The sequence below is a fragment of the Schistocerca piceifrons genome, chromosome 8 (assembly GCF_021461385.2).
Source record: "Schistocerca piceifrons isolate TAMUIC-IGC-003096 chromosome 8, iqSchPice1.1, whole genome shotgun sequence".
Lineage (NCBI taxonomy): Eukaryota > Metazoa > Arthropoda > Insecta > Orthoptera > Acrididae > Schistocerca > Schistocerca piceifrons.
The window spans coordinates 279,061,300-279,081,060 of record NC_060145.1 but is presented as its reverse complement, the minus strand read 5'-3'; the positions used below and the strand labels follow the sequence as shown (position 1 = coordinate 279,081,060).

Genomic DNA, 19,761 nt, shown 5'->3' with positions numbered 1-19,761 from the left:
CTACCATCCTGACCTTGCGCCGTGTGACCAGAGGGGAGGGCGGATCAATCATAGAACATTTTTAGAGAGAAGAATGCAAACTTGATGAATTGATTGTTTCACATTTGTGTACAGGGTGACAATTACTGAACTATATGGAAAAAAGTAAATAAGTTACAAACTAAGGCGTTCACACCCTTTATTCAACATGTAAACGTCACTTCAGATATTCGTATTTAGGTTACGACATTTTCGCTATGCCTGCCGTCATTGGCTATGATGCGGCGCACACGAATTGCGAAATTCTGCACGATCCGCTGAAGTGTCGGAACATCGATGCTGTCGAAGACCTCCCAAATGGATATTTTCAGCTCAGAAATGGTTTTGGAGTTATTACTGTACACCTTGCATTTAGTATAGCCCTATAAAAGAGAGTCGGATTTGCTCAGATCCGGAGAATATGGCGACCAATCACGGCCCATGTCAGTGACCTCTGGGTAGCCCAGGGTCAAAATGCGTTCCCCAAAGTGCTCCTCCAGGACATCAAAGACTCTCCTGCTTTGTTGGGGTCGAGCTCCGTCTTGCATGAACCACATCTTCTCGAAATCAGGTCACTTTGGATAATGGGGATGAAAGCATCTTCCAAAATCTTCACGTAGCGTTCGGCAGTCACCGTGCGATCAAGGAATATCAGTCCAGTTATTCCTTGACTGGACACTGCACATCACACAATCATCTGTTGAAGTTGGAGAGACTTCTCGATCGCGAAACGCAGATTCTCAGTCTCCAAAGTGCGCCAGTTTTGCTTATTGACGAACCCATCCAAATGAAAGTGGGCTTCGTCGCTAAACCAAACCATGCATGCGTATACTAATTCCCATCGTGCCCCACGGCCAATCGTGCAGTCTGAACGTCCTAACGCAAACCTTTCTGAAGTAATGACCATTTTAATTCATATAGTTCAATAATTGTCATCCTGTACATGCAGTACTTTGGAAAAAAACGGTGCTTTGATAACGAATGAATCATTTACATTAGCTCTGTATTTACGGTGACTGCTAAATCACTTTTGCTTGTATTTCAGATGCTTCTAAAATAATAGCTGTTCCTTACAATGGGTAACAACACGTTATTAGGGCACGTAAATGTCAGCAACTAGCTAAAACCACATAGTAATTATAATTCTCTGAGTGTAAAGTTATCAGCGCGGCAGTATAGTAATGTAAATATTTTATATAGCGAATTAAATCTGTCAATGACAAGCAAAAATGATAGTATTTGTATGTACAATTATTTTACGCTGTTATACACAGTTCCACCTAAGTCACGCTACAAGTAACCACAACAGGAAGAAAATAAACGAAACCGAGGACAGTCTAAAGCCTATTAAACCGCATGTCTGAAACAGACGGTAGAGGTGCGGAGCTCCTACGCTATTAGCACCAACCAGCAGGTAATGACACCGTTCGCGAGACGACTTCCGCAGACAAGTGTGTCTAAAGACGTGTTCGCTCGAACCCATTAAATTGAGGCGGAACTGGCTTGGGAGTTTTCAGTAAAGCAGAATCTTAAGTACAGTATCAATCCTTAATTGAACAGCAGGCGAGCCGCCTGGGAAACGTATATTAACTTCCAGTTAGGCTAATAAGAATTTCAGTTCACTCCTATCGAGACCTGATAATATTAATCATTCTAGAAGGGAGAACTGATGACGAGGTTAACAAGGTAGTTTGAAATATTCGCTTTTTTGCATGTGCTTAAGTTCGCTCCGGCAGCAAGGTCGGTCAGTTTAGATCTATAAGAGCAACACTTTACGTAACTCTATGTGGCTGAAGACTAAAAAACCAGCTATTTGCTAGTTCGGAATTGCCATGTATTTTGAGATGTGTGTATCCTACCAAAAGTTTTAACTGATCGTATTCCTGTGTTGATCATGTTCTACGTTGATGGTCTAAGCTGTATTGATTAATATTGTGAAGAGGGCATCACATTTTGTGTACTACAGCTATTCGGAAAGTAAGTTCCGATTGGTCGTGAAATGGAAACCACTGTGAAAATCCGATAAATCTTTGCACAAATTTGTTGGGCAGTGTCTCTACTATGCCCACCGATCACGTCACGTCGCTCTTTTTAGTTCTGAGCTCACAGTGAGCACGAAAAGATGCCTAGAAAATAGCGACGCCTACCGAGTAAGAGAGCCTGGTGAGAAATTTCGCCTGAAGTACTGTAGCCCACATAACTGACTTGCGTTTCCTGCAAGACAATTCTCAAACACATTCTGCAGGGGCAATGAAGGTGCTCCTAAGAGTTTTCGGTGGGAAGCGTTCGATCACCGACAATACAGCCCGTAATTGCCTCCCTCTGAGTTTCATCTCTGTTCACATGAACCGCTGACTATAAAGACAATATTTTTGCCCAGATAACTAGCTGTATAACAGCGTAGAGAACTGGTGGAAGGCAGTACCGGCTGCCTTCCATGACGAAGGCGTTGGAAAGCTGGAACAACGCTGTGACAAATATTTAAGTCTGAGCGGCGACTATGTGGATAAGTAGCTGGAGGCTGTAGCTAACTGTTGCAAATAAAACATTTCTGATTTTCGCAGTTTCATTTCGCCGCCGATCGGAAATCTCTCTCCTAAAGCCCCCTTATAAATTAACGCAAACTCAGATTCGCCAGTGCAGAGAGAGAATACAAAAAATTGTACTGTACAGTAAGAAATCCATTATACATTTTTTGTTATAAATCAAGAGCAAACCAAATTCTTATTGATAATTCGCCAATAAATAACCATATTTTGACACGAAATATGAGTGTGGTTTTACCCTTTAGGAGCAGTATAAAGCTATCACATAAAGCAGAGTTGCAGTTCAGTTATGTCATCTGTACAGAGTACACAAATCAGTGTTTGAAATTAGGACGGCAAGAGTAGACGGATGGGCATCAACTTTGTCATTTACTGCTATGGTAGACCTGTGGGACACTGGAATCGCTTCAGACTCTCTGTGATGTGGCCAGGTGGTTAAAGTTTCATTTGTAGACTGTTTATGGTGGCAACAATTTGAACCAAGTGTTAGGCTTTTAGCAAGTTTAGTCATAGGCGGCGGAAAACTATGGCGCTTGACGATGAGTGGTAACCGCAGTTATTCGTTTGAAGAAATAGTACAGCGAACTTCAATCTGTTCTTGCTGTAGCCTAATCACTAGAAATGCGATAAGGAGTAATGTAAATGGGAGGCTTTTGAACGTGGTATGTGTACGAGGAGATCAGCCACGTATCAACTTTCATATACTAAGAACATGAGACGTTGATACTTCACTTTGTCGAATCTCACGGATAAGAAACCATTTCTCTAGGGCCAGATTTTAAAATTAGTTCTCCTAATATGCTAAATATTACAACCCCTTGTAGAAGATAGGTGCAAGACCTTTCTCTCGCTACACTGAACGTAGTGCGTCATAGTTTTGAGTGATAAACGAAAGAATAACTGAAAATTCTTACGCTAAAAGTACAGAATACCAAAAAACTTATTAATGTAAAGGATGTGAGTGATTGATACACACCTAACTCTGTGGTGTAAATGGTGTGCTAAGCTATTATTATTACATCTATGATGTACTCACACGAAACTGGAAAGTACAGATATCATCATAACCTCATTTCTTGACAAGCATTTCTACCACGTTTTCTGTCTAGCAGCTTGTGGAGACTGTTCCGTCTCAAAAATCTGTTTCTCCACATTACGACGCGTTCATTTTCATAAATCTAAGAGCGCTTGTAATTTATACGTTAGTGTATTTCCGTAGAAGAAAATTAATAACTTTATATTGAAATAATAATGTGTCTGGCGGTTAGGAGGTACTCCACAATACAACAACATACCGAATCTGTTTCAACGAGACATGTCTAACAGAGGATACATACGAATTACAAGTAATTATTTTTAATTAAGTGTGCTAGATACGTCACTGAAAGGATATGAAAACAGTATTTTAATCGTGTAAATCAGAAAAAATAAGAGAAAGAAGATGGTCTCCCTGCACAAGTGACGATGTCATTAGAAACATAACATAAGCTCGGACTGGAAAAAGGTGATATAGGAAGTAAGCTGTGTGCTTTCCAGGTCACTAGTTTCGAGTAGAAGCAATTCAGGAAAACCAGGGACACCTAAACTAGAATGACCAGTCAGAGGTTTGAACAGCGCTCCTCTTGAAGTGAGTCCAGTGGCTTAAACACCTCATGAAACTCAATGAAGATAGCTATCCAGTTTTTAAACTCTAAATAGGTTTATTAAGTAACTTTCAAGCTTGACATCTTCATGAATTTTGAATTGCTTTTTTAAAGCATTCATAAAATTTCGTTTTGCACCTCTTCGTGGTTTGAAGCTTTGAACACCAGAATTCCTTCAATTTATTCGTCACGAATTTTTGATGATAACTGAAGATACAATTTAAATACATCTTCATATTGGTCTGTCAGTAGCTATAGATGAAGTTCACAGGCGCTTTTTTATTTTTTTATTTTTATTTTTCGGCACCGACGGGATTCATCGCCACCATGCAGATATACCAGTAGCACAAGGACTCTGATTAATTTTCAACTCGGGTCAGCGAAGTTATGAGTAGGGAAAGCCATCCGCTAGTCTGACAGCAGCGATATGTAGCTACTTGCCAGGGCGCAGTAGAATGGTACATATTAATACTCTCCATAAAGTAATGCCTTCGTTAAGGAGAAATAGGAGGAGCGTGTTAGGAGATTAGCAACTGTAACTCACATGCGGCAAATTGCTCTGTGCAGCCGACTATACGACCTCCTGCATCAAGTCACTATTTGGATCAGCTTGTCTAGTGTGGTTCATTGCCTGCTACTCCGACTCAGATTCTGCCACTGTATAAATCTTAATTTACCTGATTTTACCATCATTATTTATGGGGGATACGTGTAGGAAGAATCACTATGCTGATTGATTAACTGGAATGTGGGCTCTCGAAATTTTTAATAGTAAGCCTCTCCGCAGTACACAATGGTTCACTTGTAACGTCTGCCACTACACTGGGCTGCGCATTCCTCTGATGACTCCACAGTTCGTCGTCTACTACTTACCAGTTTCGCGGGTCGCGGGTTCGAATCCCAGTCGTATAGGAGATTTTGTTCGCTTGGGAACTGGGTGTGCTTATTATCGTTTCACCTCATATTTACCAAGGAGCAAGTGGCCGAAGCGGCGTCAAATACACTCCTGGAAATGGAAAAAAGAACACATTGACACCGGTGTGTCAGACCCACCATACTTGCTCCGGACACTGCGAGAGGGCTGTACAAGCAATGATCACACGCACGGCACAGCGGACACACCAGGAACCGCGGTGTTGGCCGTCGAATGGCGCTAGCTGCGCAGCATTTGTGCACCGCTGCCGTCAGTGTCAGCCAGTTTGCCGTGGCATACGGAGCTCCATTGCGGTCTTTAACACTGGTAGCATGCCGCGACAGCATGGACGTGAACCGTATGTGCAGTTGACGGACTTTGAGCGAGGGCGTATAGTGGGCATGCGGGAGGCCGGGTGGACGTACCGCCGAATTGCTCAACACGTGGGGCGTGAGGTCTCCACAGTACATCGATGTTGTCGCCAGTGGTCGGCGGAAGGTGCACGTGCCCGTCGACCTGGGACCGGACCGCAGCGACGCACGGATGCACGCCATGACCGTAGGATCCTACGCAGTGCCGTAGGGGACCGCACCGCCACTTCCCAGCAAATTAGGGACACTGTTGCTCCTGGGGTATCGGCGAGGACCATTCCCAACCGTCTCCATGAAGCTGGGCTACGGTCCCGCACACCGTTAGGCCATCTTCCGCTCACGCCCCAACGTCGTACAGCCCGCCTCCAGTGGTGTCGCGACAGGCGTGAATGGAGGGACGAATGGAGACGTGTCGTCTTCAGCGATGAGAGTCGCTTCTGCCTTGGTGCCAATGATGGTCGTATGCGTGTTTGGCGCCGTGCAGGTGAGCGCCACAATCAGGACTACATACGACCGAGGCACACAGGGCCAACACCCGGCATCATGGTGTGGGGAGCGATCTCCTACACTGGCCGTACACCACTGGTGATCGTCGAGGGGACACTGAATAGTGCACGGTACATCCAAACCGTCATCGAACCCATCGTTCTACCATTCCTAGACCGGCAAGGGAACTTGCTGTTCCAACAGGACAATGCACGTCCGCATGTATCCCGTGCCACCCAACGTGCTCTAGAAGGTGTAAGTCAACTACCCTGGCCAGCAAGATCTCCGGATCTGTCCCCCATTGAGCATGTTTGGGACTGGATGAAGCGTCGTCTCACGCGGTCTGCACGTCCAGCACAAACGCTGGTCCAACTGAGGCGCCAGGTGGAAATGGCATGGCAAGCCGTTCCACAGGACTACATCCAGCATCTCTACGATCGTCTCCATGGGAGAATAGCAGCCTGCATTGCTGCGAAAGGTGGATATACACTGTACTAGTGCCGACATTGTGCATGCTCTGTTGCCTATGTCTATGTGCCTGTGGTTCTGTCAGTGTGATCATGTGATGTATCTGACCCCAGGAATGTGTCAATAAAGTTTCCCCTTCCTGGGACAATGAATTCACGGTGTTCTTATTTCAATTTCCAGGAGTGTAGATCTGTCGGGTCTCTCGAACAGTAATGCCATTCAGTCATTTCATTCTAGCAGTTGGAAAAGTGAACCAATGGCGGAACGTATAGCTATCTTTTAAATGGTGCCTATTTTCTATATTAGTGAAGTATTACCTGGAAAGCGTCCCAGACTAAGAAATATTACCTGCACCAATCAGTCGAACGAGCGTTTTATTGGAAATTTCCTTCATAGATAAATTTACTTTCGTAATAATGCTTTCAAAGAGAATCTATCGCTAAAAGCATTACCGGAGACCGCAAGCGTCTCGATTTGAGTCCCGGTAGGTGTACAGTTTTACTCTGTCAGTTTCTTAAGAACTAGTTGGCCGTTGTCAGGAAAGGGAATCTCGTACTTTGTATTTATTCAGATTTTCTTGTGGATAGTGGCTCTGAGCACTATGGGACTTAACATCTCAGGTCATCAGTCCCCTAGAACTTAGAACTACTTAAACCCAACTAACCTAAGGACATCACACACATCCATGCCCGAGGCAGGATTCGAACCTGCGACCGTAGCGGTCGCGCGGTTCCAGACTGAAGCGCCTAGAACCGCTCGGCCACCAGTAGCCGGCTCTTGTGGATAGTGGTACGTGTACAACCGTTCAGGAGATTATATTTATATAAAGTTAGGGTAATAAATGTGCTAGATATGGTATTAGTGTTGAATCTAGATAGAAAACGAAATTCGGATGAGTTGCCATTGTCGAAGCTAAATATGTAGTGACCTACATATTGTATGTAAGAGCCTCTCGCTTCCGTTTATTTGTCAAAATATCATAGCAGCTCGTGGATGAATTTCGGCTGAAATCCTTTAATGACAAATGTTTCAGTATATGGATAACACCCCTTGAATGGCACTAAAGCCAATCGCACCAGATATCAGCAGTACCCAAATACTGGACGGGCGGTCATCAATTATCTATCGTTTACGAAGGACGTTATACAGACATAAATACAAATGCAATGAACGAAGTTAAAATACTAATTACGGATCATTCTTTTTTTGTTAAATGTCGAGGAGATAGGCGATGCAGTACATTTGTAAGTATACATCTAAAAGAAAAAAATGCAATTCCACTATTTCGTTTTGTGTCGATGACTTATTAGTAGCTCCATTACATGCAAATTTATTTGTACGTCGTGCATAGGAATTGGAAAATATCCATATGCACTTCTGTGGAGTTTTTAGTAACAATTGGATATATTTTCTTTTTGCATGATTCCACTATCATTATTGGTGAAGGGTGGACTCTGTCACTGATGTGGGTCCATTACTAGATACGATTCTCCACAGGCATAATGAATAATGTTTACTGAAAGCACATTCATGAACACGTGTGTCTACATGTCCGTCAGCATATAATTTATATTAGAGAAGTTATTAATTCTGTAATAATCTTGTCGGGTTCGCAGCTGAATCATACTGTCTTCTTGACACAATATTTGAGCGATCCATCTGGCCTTCATCTACAGCGTTCTCTCCTCTAGATGGCGGCCATATGGACCTCTGAAATATTGTGTCAAGAAGACAGTATGATTCAGCTGCAGATCAGAGAAGACAACAGCTGTAACAATAATTTCGTGTGGCTCAAATACCTGTTGCAAGTCTTTCAATTTTCTGTCGCTTCGGCGATTTGTGTATCCCCAACCTATCCCAGTAATCCTATCGTGTAAGGAGGCCTACAGTTTAACCTGGAATGCGAAGCACATGTCGCTCCTGGCAAATCTTCACCCCTTTGAGAGGTGAACGGTAGGTTAAAGGCAAAAAAATATTCCCGTGGTTCGACCGGGATTCGATCCCGCGACATCTGTTTCCATGTACGCGATTCGCCGCTAAACCAAAACCACAAGACCCGACATTAACAGTTAATACTTTAGGACAGAAGTCACAGCATACTAATGCTGTATGATGAGGATAAGTAGCACACAAAACGTACTCGAATGTCTTCCTGTTCCATTCATGAAGGGTACGTAGAAAGACCACCACCGCTAAGATATAATTTCTCTACTTTCATCTATATTTTTCTGTACATTGACGGAAGTCAGTATGACTTCTGGAGCTAATTTAAAAGTACGTGGAAACAGTGAATAGGGGTTTTTCACTGTTTCCGTATTCAGCTACACTGCTGTGCATAAATTAAGGACGAAAGTCACTTTTGTACACGGTGTCACTGGCAAGTAACGTAGGTCCATGAAACTTGGACCATACATAGAACAGCTACACTGTAGTACAGAAATTAATGAAAGAAATAGACAAAGAGACGAACTGAAATGACCCTTTTATCCAAAAGTCACACCCTAACATCTGGATCACCGAAACCATCGTGTCAGACAATGCTGGAAGTATCCTGATATGCTGAGAGGAAATGTCGAGTATAATCGCTTTGGTGGTCCAGATGATGATGTTAAGGGAGGTATAATGTTGCATGGGCGTATTGCCCACCAAATCTTTGAACATGGTATATTCACCGGTCAAAGTTATTACGACACTGTTCTCCTTCGCCATGTACGTTTTCTCAGGGGGTGCCCTCGGCCCTGACTTCATTTTTATAGATAACAATGCGCGATTCCAGCGAACACCGCAGATGAAGGAGCTCTTGTAACTCTATTATAGACGACGTTCGACGAGTGGGCTGGCCTCCCCGTTCCGCCGACTTAAGTCCGACCGGCTGCGTGTGGGGTGCGTTGGGGAGACGTAATTCAGGACCGCAAATGAGTACGGCTGTTTCATAATATTGCTCCTATATATTTCGAAAAATTTTCATTTTTTTCGGGGTTCCAGGTCATGTCCTTTTTGCATGTATTATCTCTGACTTCATGGAGTTAATTGTCGGTTTTACAGTCTCTTTTATAGCCTCTGTCCTAGTTATTGACGTGACGCTGTGGTGACCATCTGGCTACTGGCTTACAAACCACTTCTTGGACAACACTCCTTTCTTCGGCGCTCTATTGTCGGTTATCAGCTTTCACTTTATGTAACTAGCACGACGATCATCTTTACGCGTTTGCTCTCTGCCTTTCTTAGTTCTTTCTTTAACGTGTCCCGCACAAAGGCACATAAACGGCTGATTTATTAGCGGCGGCTGTGATTAGGTTGGTCGGCAGAGATGGTGCCCTTTGCACGACTACAGTCTGGACCAGACGTGCCGACTTTCACCGCAGCACTTCGTGTACCATCTGCATAGACTTCCGCTGTCACACACATTTCCTGTGTCACGTAACGATTTTGATGGCTGCTGGCAATGGGATCTTAGTAGGGGAATGGGATATGTCTGTTGTGTACCAGTTACGCACGTCAAGAGTCAGTTTATAGCGTTCCAACTACAGGACAACAGGTTTTCTAAATCCCTGTTAAATTAAGCATTTACCTGCATTACTAATAAAATGGTAGCCGCGGTTATTGACGAATATATCAGATATGCCCAGCGTGTCTTCAGAAAGGGAAACACATACAGAGACGTGTAGTCAGATACCGAAAAACGTAAAGATGTTAGTTTACTGACATACTGGGCTTTCGGAGTTTACGAAATACGTGTCAGGTTGGAGCTGAATTCATCATTTACAGTGCTACAGAATAAAAGAGAGAATGAAAAAGTTTCCGTTCGAAGGCCTTGACCAGACGTGCCGACTTTCACCGCAGCACTTCGTGTACCATCTGCATAGACTTCCGCTGTCACACACATTTCCTGTGTCACGTAACGATTTTGATGGCTGCTGGCAATGGGATCTTAGTAGGGGAATGGGATATGTCTGTTGTGTACCAGTTACGCACGTCAAGAGTCAGTTTATAGCGTTCCAACTACAGGACAACAGGTTTTCTAAATCCCTGTTAAATTAAGCATTTACCTGCATTACTAATAAAATGGTAGCCGCGGTTATTGACGAATATATCAGATATGCCCAGCGTGTCTTCAGAAAGGGAAACACATACAGAGACGTGTAGTCAGATACCGAAAAACGTAAAGATGTTAGTTTACTGACATACTGGGCTTTCGGAGTTTACGAAATACGTGTCAGGTTGGAGCTGAATTCATCATTTACAGTGCTACAGAATAAAAGAGAGAATGAAAAAGTTTCCGTTCGAAGGCCTTGCTTTCCAGAAGTGATATGGCAATCAGGCGAAACCGCCATGAGCACTGAGAATCATCTCATCGACGCACCAGGAGGAAAATACCCGGTTGGCTGGCCTGTGTGGCCGAGTGGTTCTAGGCGCTTCAGCCTGGAACCGCGCGACCGCTACGGTCGCAGGTTCGAATCCTGCCTCGGGCATGGATGTGTGTGATGTCCTTAGGTTAGTTAGGTTTAAGTAGTTTTAAGCTCTATGGGACTGATGACCTCAGCTGTTAAGTCCCATAGTGCTCAGAGCCATTTGAACCATTTTTGATAACCGTTTGGTAAAACATCTCCTGCTGCGTGAGGAAGTCCGTGACTGCTTGCTGCCCAACCTCATCCGACAGTAATCGTCGGCCCTTCAAGACTTTTCTAAGGAAACGAATACATGATAATCACACAGTGAGAGATCAGGACTATGAGGAGGGTGCTCGACTGTCTCCCATATGAGTTAGCGTAACTTTTGTGTTACATATGTGGTGGGGGGACGTGCGTTATCACGAAGCAGCAGCACCCGTTTGCGCACCATTCCACAGTGGTGGCTTTCGACAGAGATGCTGTTCCATATGTGTTCTTCATTCTCCGATGAATGTCTACCGGAGTTTATCATTCGGCAGCCAAGAAAAGAGTAACATCATGTTGGTCCTGTTTGGACGATATTAGTGACAACGTCCCCGTAGTTCACGTTTCCGCATTTACCGCACGCACATGGGAAAGACACGAATGCCACACAATTCCTGCCCTACTTATCCGTGCTTATGTGTTAGAATCGAAGTCGCGCTACGTTGTATATTCGCTGCAGCAACGCCCTCCAAAGAAAACCCTTTTTTGCGCCATCTAAAAATATTCAGCGTCCTTAAATTTCACTCCCATGAACGATGAAGACGAGCGTCTTTCATATGAACAGCTTCAGAAAGTATTTCTGACAAAACCGTGTAGCATACAAGGAATCGAATTCTAACTATTGCATTTGGCGGGTATACTCACAGATAGACACAAAGTTCCAATTGCTAAACCGGTGTATTAAAATGTGTCTTTTAACTCAATATGTTGGCGAGGTTTTAATAAATAATTGTTGCAAGCAATCAACTGCACTTTCACTATTAACTTTATACGTGTTATAACGACCTGATGTAAATTTTACAAAAGAATTACCTAACGACAGCGACATGACTGAAGAGCAATCCCAGGCTCCCCAGACTCTGGTGCTCAAACGAGTGAAGTTGCATCTGAGTATGATAAAAAAAGAGAGTGGAATTATTTGCTTTACGCCTGATTACATCTAAAATGGCCATAAAAATGTCTGCCGTTACATGCATAAATCTAATTACATATCTGAAATACGATTTTAAGTGCTTGAAATCGGGATATCTTCAAGCGAAGTTTCATACCCGTCGACATTTGTGCTATGTAACTAGACGAACAGTGATTCGTAGTCATACAATTTATGCTTCCATAACCGATGTTTACTTCAGTTACAACGTTCCGGCTGAGAGGTTCAAAAATGGTTCAAATGGCTCTGAGCACTATGGGACTTAACATCTGTGGTCATCAGTCCCCTAGAACTTAGAACTACTTAAACCTAACTAACCTAAGGACATCACACACATCCATGCCCGAGGCATTATTCGGACCTGCGACCGTAGCGGTCACGCGGTTCCAGACTGAAGTGCCTAGAACCGCACGGCCACACCGGCTGGCCGGCTGAGAGGCATGGCGGAGGTAAACTTGTAAGTAGGCTGTTTAGGTTTTTATTTTGGGTAACGCCATGTAGCCCTCTATATGAAAATCACTGACTGTGCTGTGTGAAGGCTGTGGTTGGTTTGCATTGTTGGAGTAATATTCGCCATTGTAGTGTTGGGCAGTTGGCTGTTGCCTGTTAACAGCCAACTGCCCAACACTACAATGGCGAATATTACTCCAACAATGCAAACCAACCACAGCCTTCACACAGCACAGTCAGTGATTTTCATATAGACCGCCACATGGCGTTACCAACATAAAAACCTAAACAGCCTACTTACAAACTATTCCCCGACGTTTCGTTTCCGACTGCTGGAGACATGTTCTGAGGTAAAACTGCAGCTGCATCAAAGGTTTCAGAGTGTCCTTTAATCTGTTGAACTGTGCAGAGGACACCAACATTCGTCAAGCGACGACGATTGCGCCATTATTACTGGCTGGTGTCATTGTTGTCAGTCAATAGAATGACTATCGATTACTTTTAATCTAAAATAACGCCGCCAACCAGAGAACATAACGCAACTGACATCACATAACGAAAGGTCGAGCTCTCTATCTAGGTGTAGAAATTAAGAAGACCTTTGATGAAGTTCCAGTTTTACCTCCGAAGATACAGTCGGAGATGAAACGTCAGGAAATAGTTTTGCATATTTATCCCGTCTCTCAGCTTGGAAGTTTTGGTTGTCTGGACCATAATATTCTGTAGCAACTCTACTCAATCTCCAAATAAACTTTTTGCCATGTTACACGGATAAGATATATGAATTATAGTTTTTCGATAATTTTAACACACCGAATTACCCGTCGTTAAGTTTTTTTCTGTGATTCAACGAGATTTTCAGTCTTAGACTATAGGAAGAATTTGGGTATTACAGGGAAGCTAACGTGGGAGCATTGATACACATGAAAAATGTAGATTAAGTTATAGACATCACGTTCGAGATACCGCTGATACTACAATTGTTAAATATCTCTTAAATTAAAAAATCAGAGGGAAACGAAATATTGGACCGTGAGCAATTATTGAACTTCAATGTGCAAAACATTATATGACGTCAAATATAAATTTACCTATTTGCAAATGTGAGCTGCACGATTAGTGCAAGGTTACCTGCAAGTTTATATGTAGGGGCGTCCCACTTCAGTCTTTTTGAACGAACTGCGTCTCTAATGACCAAATACCGTGGTAATCACTGTTCGGCATAAGAGGTTGTCGCTAAAGTGCCATTTTAGCGAACTACACTATAAATCAGCGGTAGCCAACAACTTGATGAATGGTTAGCAATCATCCGTTGGATACGAAGGAAAGAAGTCTATTATTCTGGCATTATGCTGGTATCAATACAAACACAGGGAACGCAGTTAAAACTATCTACGCATTACGTCTTTTTTATATGACAAATTGTTTGGCGGTATTCTGCATTTATAGTTTCGTATCTACCTACGTAAAAATGAAACGTGGCGCACTTTGTGTCAATGATTTCTTCATGGATCCATTACAGCAAATTGCTCGCACGTCACGCACGGATGTTACAAAATATCTGTATTCTCTTCTACTGGTTATTAACAGTAACTGAATTTATATATTCTTGCATGGTTCTACTGTTTATCACTGTTAGTGCAAAATGAACAGCTTTGTCACTGTCTTGTGTTCATTAGTAGCCACACTATTGTTTGACCTTCGCTGCATGCGTAATAAACGTAGTTCACTGGAAAGAAGGCACGAAGGTCGCTGTAGCGTGTTCACTTCCGTTGAAAAGTGTATGTACATGCCCGCCAGCATTTAATTTAAATTTGAGAAGTTACCGAAACTGTAAATTGAGGGTAAGGGGTGTACAAGAGGGTAAGGAGTGTACCACTCATTGATGGTAAGTTGTAAGAATCATTTTTTACATAATTGCTCTTATTTTCTGTGGGTGATACCACAGATTTGTAATACTTCTGTTGCAATTTCGACTTACGTGATTATCGTCTGCTAGTTTTCCAAGTATGCCGTCACATTGGAAACACTTCCCGAACTACATTTAAGGAACATAGAAACATACTTAGAATTAACACCACAGAAATATGCTATAGACGCACAACATTAATGAAATAGGGCTTGCTATAGACAGCGCAGACGATAATCTATTGACAAATTTTAAATTAAGTCCCATGTATGAATCCATTTTAAGTTTCGAAAGTTTTGTTAACAACAGAAAACATTGACAGAACGTATTCAGTGAAGATGCTGGGACTGTCTCAATGAACATTTACAGGCTCAATATGTTAGACTATATTTGGTATTTCCTGTCAATTACTCGTTATTGACTGGAATTATGGGAGCCAACACTCAGTATCTAAAGCTTCAAACCAATTCATTATCAAATACATATACTGGAACGTATATAAAACGCTTTTTTTTAATAATAGCTGTCTTTATGTGACCAATATGTGCATATGTGATTCACAGTGTAAACTGATAATTTTCTCTTATTTACAAAGCACATGTATACTACGATCTCTGGACTCCTCTTGTTTCAGTTATGTGTTGTATTCTCTGATACAAATGTGTGTATGTAACGAAGTGCAGTATATTTTCCTGAAATATTTTATACGTAGCTCTGTTATTGTTTATAAGGTACAATTTCAGTGTCATGTTTCGATAGCAGCTAACGCGTAACAACTAATCTCTAACAAAATAAGGAGTGGGTGGTAACATCCAGGAAAACAAACTGATGTAAACCAGTTATCTACCTGAAGAGTGGGTTTAAGTCTTGAAAACGGGTCATGGACGAGAATGAAAGTGACAAACAGGTAAGCGTTTTAATTTGCCTTTTATATCATAAACAGTCAAATTCCTGAGCACGAGCAAACATACACGAAATAAAAATAACGCCATGCCACTACTGAGTCAGCGTTGTCAAAGTGTCGTTGTTGTGATATTCATTTGGAAGACTGAGGTGTTGCAGCTAGTCTCGTGCAAGCATAGGCGTCCGCAAGGGATGGGCGGTGTGTGTGTGTGTGTGGGGGGGGGGGGGGGGGGGGGGGAGCGGGGTAGGGGGTAGGGAGGGTGAAATGAGGGTGCTTGTCCCCTGCTGGTATATGGGAGTATAAACTACTTTGGTCATTACAGAAGTCTAACGAATTTTGAGCGACGATTGTCTGTCGCCATACCAAACTGCGTATTGAACCTTGTCGAGCTCGACGGGAAACATGGTGACCTTAGCAATTACTACATCTTGGGTTTTTGTTGTTGTCATACTGTCCACTGGAAACTATGCCGATTCACTGGTGCGGCGAAGGTTTCGGCACTATTCTGCAGTCAGGATGGACGCGAAACTCTACACAACAGTGTTGAAAAAATATCCTGAGACTTCTCTCTGTCCTTTCCACGTACAGCCTTTTCGGAACAGCGGTCCAACATCCTAAATGAGCAGATTCCCAGCACAACATGGCGGCCAGGCCAGCATCTAGTGAGGGGTGCAGGGGGCAGCAAACCGGCCGAACTACCCCTAGTGGCAACTTTCAGGGGGCATCAAGTTCATATTCTTGAAGAAGAAAGACACACCTTGTTTCACAAAGCGCTTAGCATCCAGCACATCTTGGTCTACCGATTATTCTTATGATTTTGAAAAGCATCCCCGTTGGTTTTTGAACACATTCACATCGCGTCCATCTTGACGGCAGAATACTGTCGAAACCGTCGCCGCACCAATGAATCAGCATAATTTCCAGTGAACAGTGTGACAACCGAAAAAGCCCAAGATGCAGTGATTCTTAAAGTCACCGTGTATTCAGTTACTTGAGCTTAAAAAATAAAATACCATTCGCTGCACTAGAAGAATGGGAAGAAAGTGTCACATTTCTAGATCTAAAATATGTCCTCCCCAGGAATTGGTACTTTCTCAGCTCAATAGTCCTAGTCTTATTTTGGTCCTGAACTACATTCTATTCACCGAACCCCAAAAATGTACGTTTAAAAAGAATTATTTTGTACAACTTTTGTTGCTGCAGGCAACATTAAGAAGTAGCACGAAAGCATGGAAGTAGTGCAATAAATCCATTAAAATGTGAAGCATAAGCAAACAAAGAAAGGGTGCCCATATCCGTTGTTGGGCAAGAATCTCCCGTCCTCGCCCCCCCTAGTTCTCAAGGAAAGGTGATTTTCTTTCAAGGAAATTATTAGAAAGTCAGTGTTACATAGATATTTAACAGGGTCAAAACTGAATCTTTCTAGTGGCTATTTTCAAGTCGCCATTTGTCTTCCAAAATATTAAAAATACTCCCTGTCCAAGGTCTAGCCGCCTCCCACCCGCCCCCCCCCCCCCCCCCCGTCATCCCCTAGTATGGGCGTCCTTGGGTAAAATAGTGCATCATTTTGGTAGCGTAAGACTTTTCTTCTCTTTTCCTCCAGTTCGAGGAGTATTAATGAGGCATTATTTGTTTGTTATTTTTGATGGTATCCAACAGGATTTTACCAGTCGTACTGATTTTTCCTTTCTAGTTCAGATTTCTAATTTTGAATTTCAACCTAACGTTATCGGAATGTGAATAACATTTTGTGAATACGTTCTAGCTTTATATTCCATAACTCGTTAGGTATCGTGGATTTAATCGTATATGGACGTATTTTTAGACTTAAGAAAATATCGCATCCATATTCATCTTAATAACGTAAACCGTATTTTTGGTGTATGATTTACCTACCGTGAACGTATCAATTTACGTTAAAAATTATAATAAACATAATTGTCAATCATTTCACATAATATAATTTTTTATGCTTTGTCAAATTTAGTTCTTGTGATGTGACATTTGGAAACCAACTGAATCATTTCTATAAAAAAATTGCAATTTTAGAATCTTGTCCCCTCTTGGAAAAATTGCTGAAGACGCCCACGTGCACAAGAGTATTTATTTCTGCGTGACTACTGCAATCCATATCCGTTTGAACCAGCTAATAATAGTGGAGCCCTATGGTACAGCCAGAAACATCTCCCATCGAGATACGGTACGTGACATCAATTATTAGAATAAGACTGAGGCACGCCATGTCTCACTGTGCACTTCTAAAGAACTGGAATGATCGACTTCCATACATGCAGCGAACACCTGAAAGACGACAGCGTTCTCGATAAAAACATTTTGGGAGTTCCAAATAAGCTCCATATCAAAATGAACTGTCGCTAAACCTCGAAAATGTGAAGATTCCCTTGCTAACGAATGCCGAAACATTAATGATTGGGAACAACGCCAAAATTAACGATTTAATAGTGCGTCACGTACGAGAAAAGGATATAAAGCGTTTAAGTATGAAATAATGAATGTGTAATTTTATATACGTATAGAATAGTTGTGTATTTAAAATTTAGCTGTAGTCAGTAACAGAAGCAATTGAAATGGCAGTATTGTTTGCTGCATGATTCCAATAAAATTAATCAAGTACAGAAAATGATTGCTTCGCTTTAATGCCCTTAGATTCTCTATAACTGCTGTCTGATAGATGTTGTAAATTACCTTTCGCTCCCTGAATTTTATCCATTCTACATTCAGGATTTCGAAGTACGTATTCCAGTTAATAGTGTCAAAAATTCTCTCTAAATCTACAAATACTATAAAGATTGGTTAACGAGCTCCTTGCCACGCCGTAGAGGCCCAAGGTGTATCTACTGACCGCAGTGCGACCCTCTGCTTGAAGCGTCACATGGAGAGCCACGTTGTCATGGCACATCGCTCTTCCGGTTGTTTTGCAGTCTTTCCAGAGCGTGTAGCCGCTACTTCTCAGTCACGTAGCTCCTTAATCATCATCACGAGGCTGAGTGCACCACGTACCAATCCTCCCACCATGGAAATGTCATTGACAGTACCGGGAATCGAACTTGTGTCGTCTACATGGCACAATCTACGCTGATCACTCAGCTACAGAGGCGGACATAAACGTAGGTTGGTCTTCCTTTAACCTATTTTATTACAAAATTCGTGGAGTCAGTACTGGCTCTCGCGTTCCTATATTGCTCTGGATGGCAAACTGATCCACCCCATGGTCGGTTTCTACAAGTTTTTCCGCTCTTTTCCAAATATGTGGGCGTGCTGGCGCTGATGACCTCGACGTTGAGCGCCCATAAGCACCAAAACACACACACACACACACACACACACACACACACACACACACACACACACACACACACACACACACACACACACGAGGGCGTGCTGAAATAGTAACTGTTTATGTGAAGACTCAAAGATTTTTAAATAAAGCAAATGCTATTAACATTCTTCATCTTTATTCTTTATGTCCACATATTTGTAGCCATCTGACGCTAGAGGACTCCTAATTGTAGCTTGTGTTGTAAGAGAGTTTAGAATTCGAAGAGTCTGTCAGCACTACAATGACAGACCACAGACGGGCGCTGCGACATCTGCAACAAACCGACGGCTTGGAATCACTGTCCTCCGTCCCGATTTGCCCCCATCCGATTTTCATCTGTTTCTATAACTTTAAGAACGCCTTCGAGGACTCCACTTTGATAATAATGAAGCAGCGGTGAGGTGAGGTCAACAACGTCAAACATAGTACAATGACGGCATCAACAAACTAGTCTCGCGTTGGGAGAAATACGTTAGTCGTCAGGGTGATTGTTCAGAAATAAATACGTATACATAAGAAAGATGTAGATTGTTAAAATGTCCATTAATTAAAAATCTTTGTAGATTTTCACATAAAAAAATCAGAGGTATTACTTTTCAGCTCTCACGTGTAACTGATAATCGTTTCATTTAGGAGTGAAGATGGTAGGCATTCCCAATATTTCGGGCTAGTGAGCGTGCAAGGTGCACCGAGAAGAAATACACTCCTGGAAATGGAAAAAAGAACACATTGACACCGGTGTGTCAGACCCACCATACTTGCTCCAGACACTGCGAGAGGGCTGTACAAGCAATGATCACACGCACGGCACAGCGGACACACCAGGAACCGCGGTGTTGGCCGTCGAATGGCGCTAGCTGCGCAGCATTTGTGCACCGCCGCCGTCAGTGTCAGCCAGTTTGCCGTGGCATACGGAACTCCATCGCAGTCTTTAACACTGGTAGCATGCCGCGACAGCGTGGACGTGAACCGTATGTGCAGTTGACGGACTTTGAGCGAGGGCGTATAGTGGGCATGCGGGAGGCCGGGTGGACGTACCGCCGAATTGCTCAACACGTGGGGCGTCAGGTCTCCACAGTACATCGATGTTGTCGCCAGTGGTCGGCGGAAGGTGCACGTGCCCG

General features: G+C 42.8%; 1 protein-coding gene and 1 non-coding gene across 2 annotated transcripts in view; one reads left to right on the top strand and one right to left on the bottom strand.

The window, feature by feature from the left end:
* The window catches only part of LOC124711840 (scavenger receptor class B member 1), a 413,438-nt gene that overhangs the window by 138,969 nt on the left and 254,708 nt on the right, over positions 1–19,761 (bottom strand). The window lies entirely within an intron of this gene.
* Positions 10,834–10,917, top strand: Trnas-gga. The gene is given in 2 exon segments: positions 10,834–10,873; positions 10,883–10,917. It is a non-coding gene; the product is annotated as a tRNA-Ser (tRNA).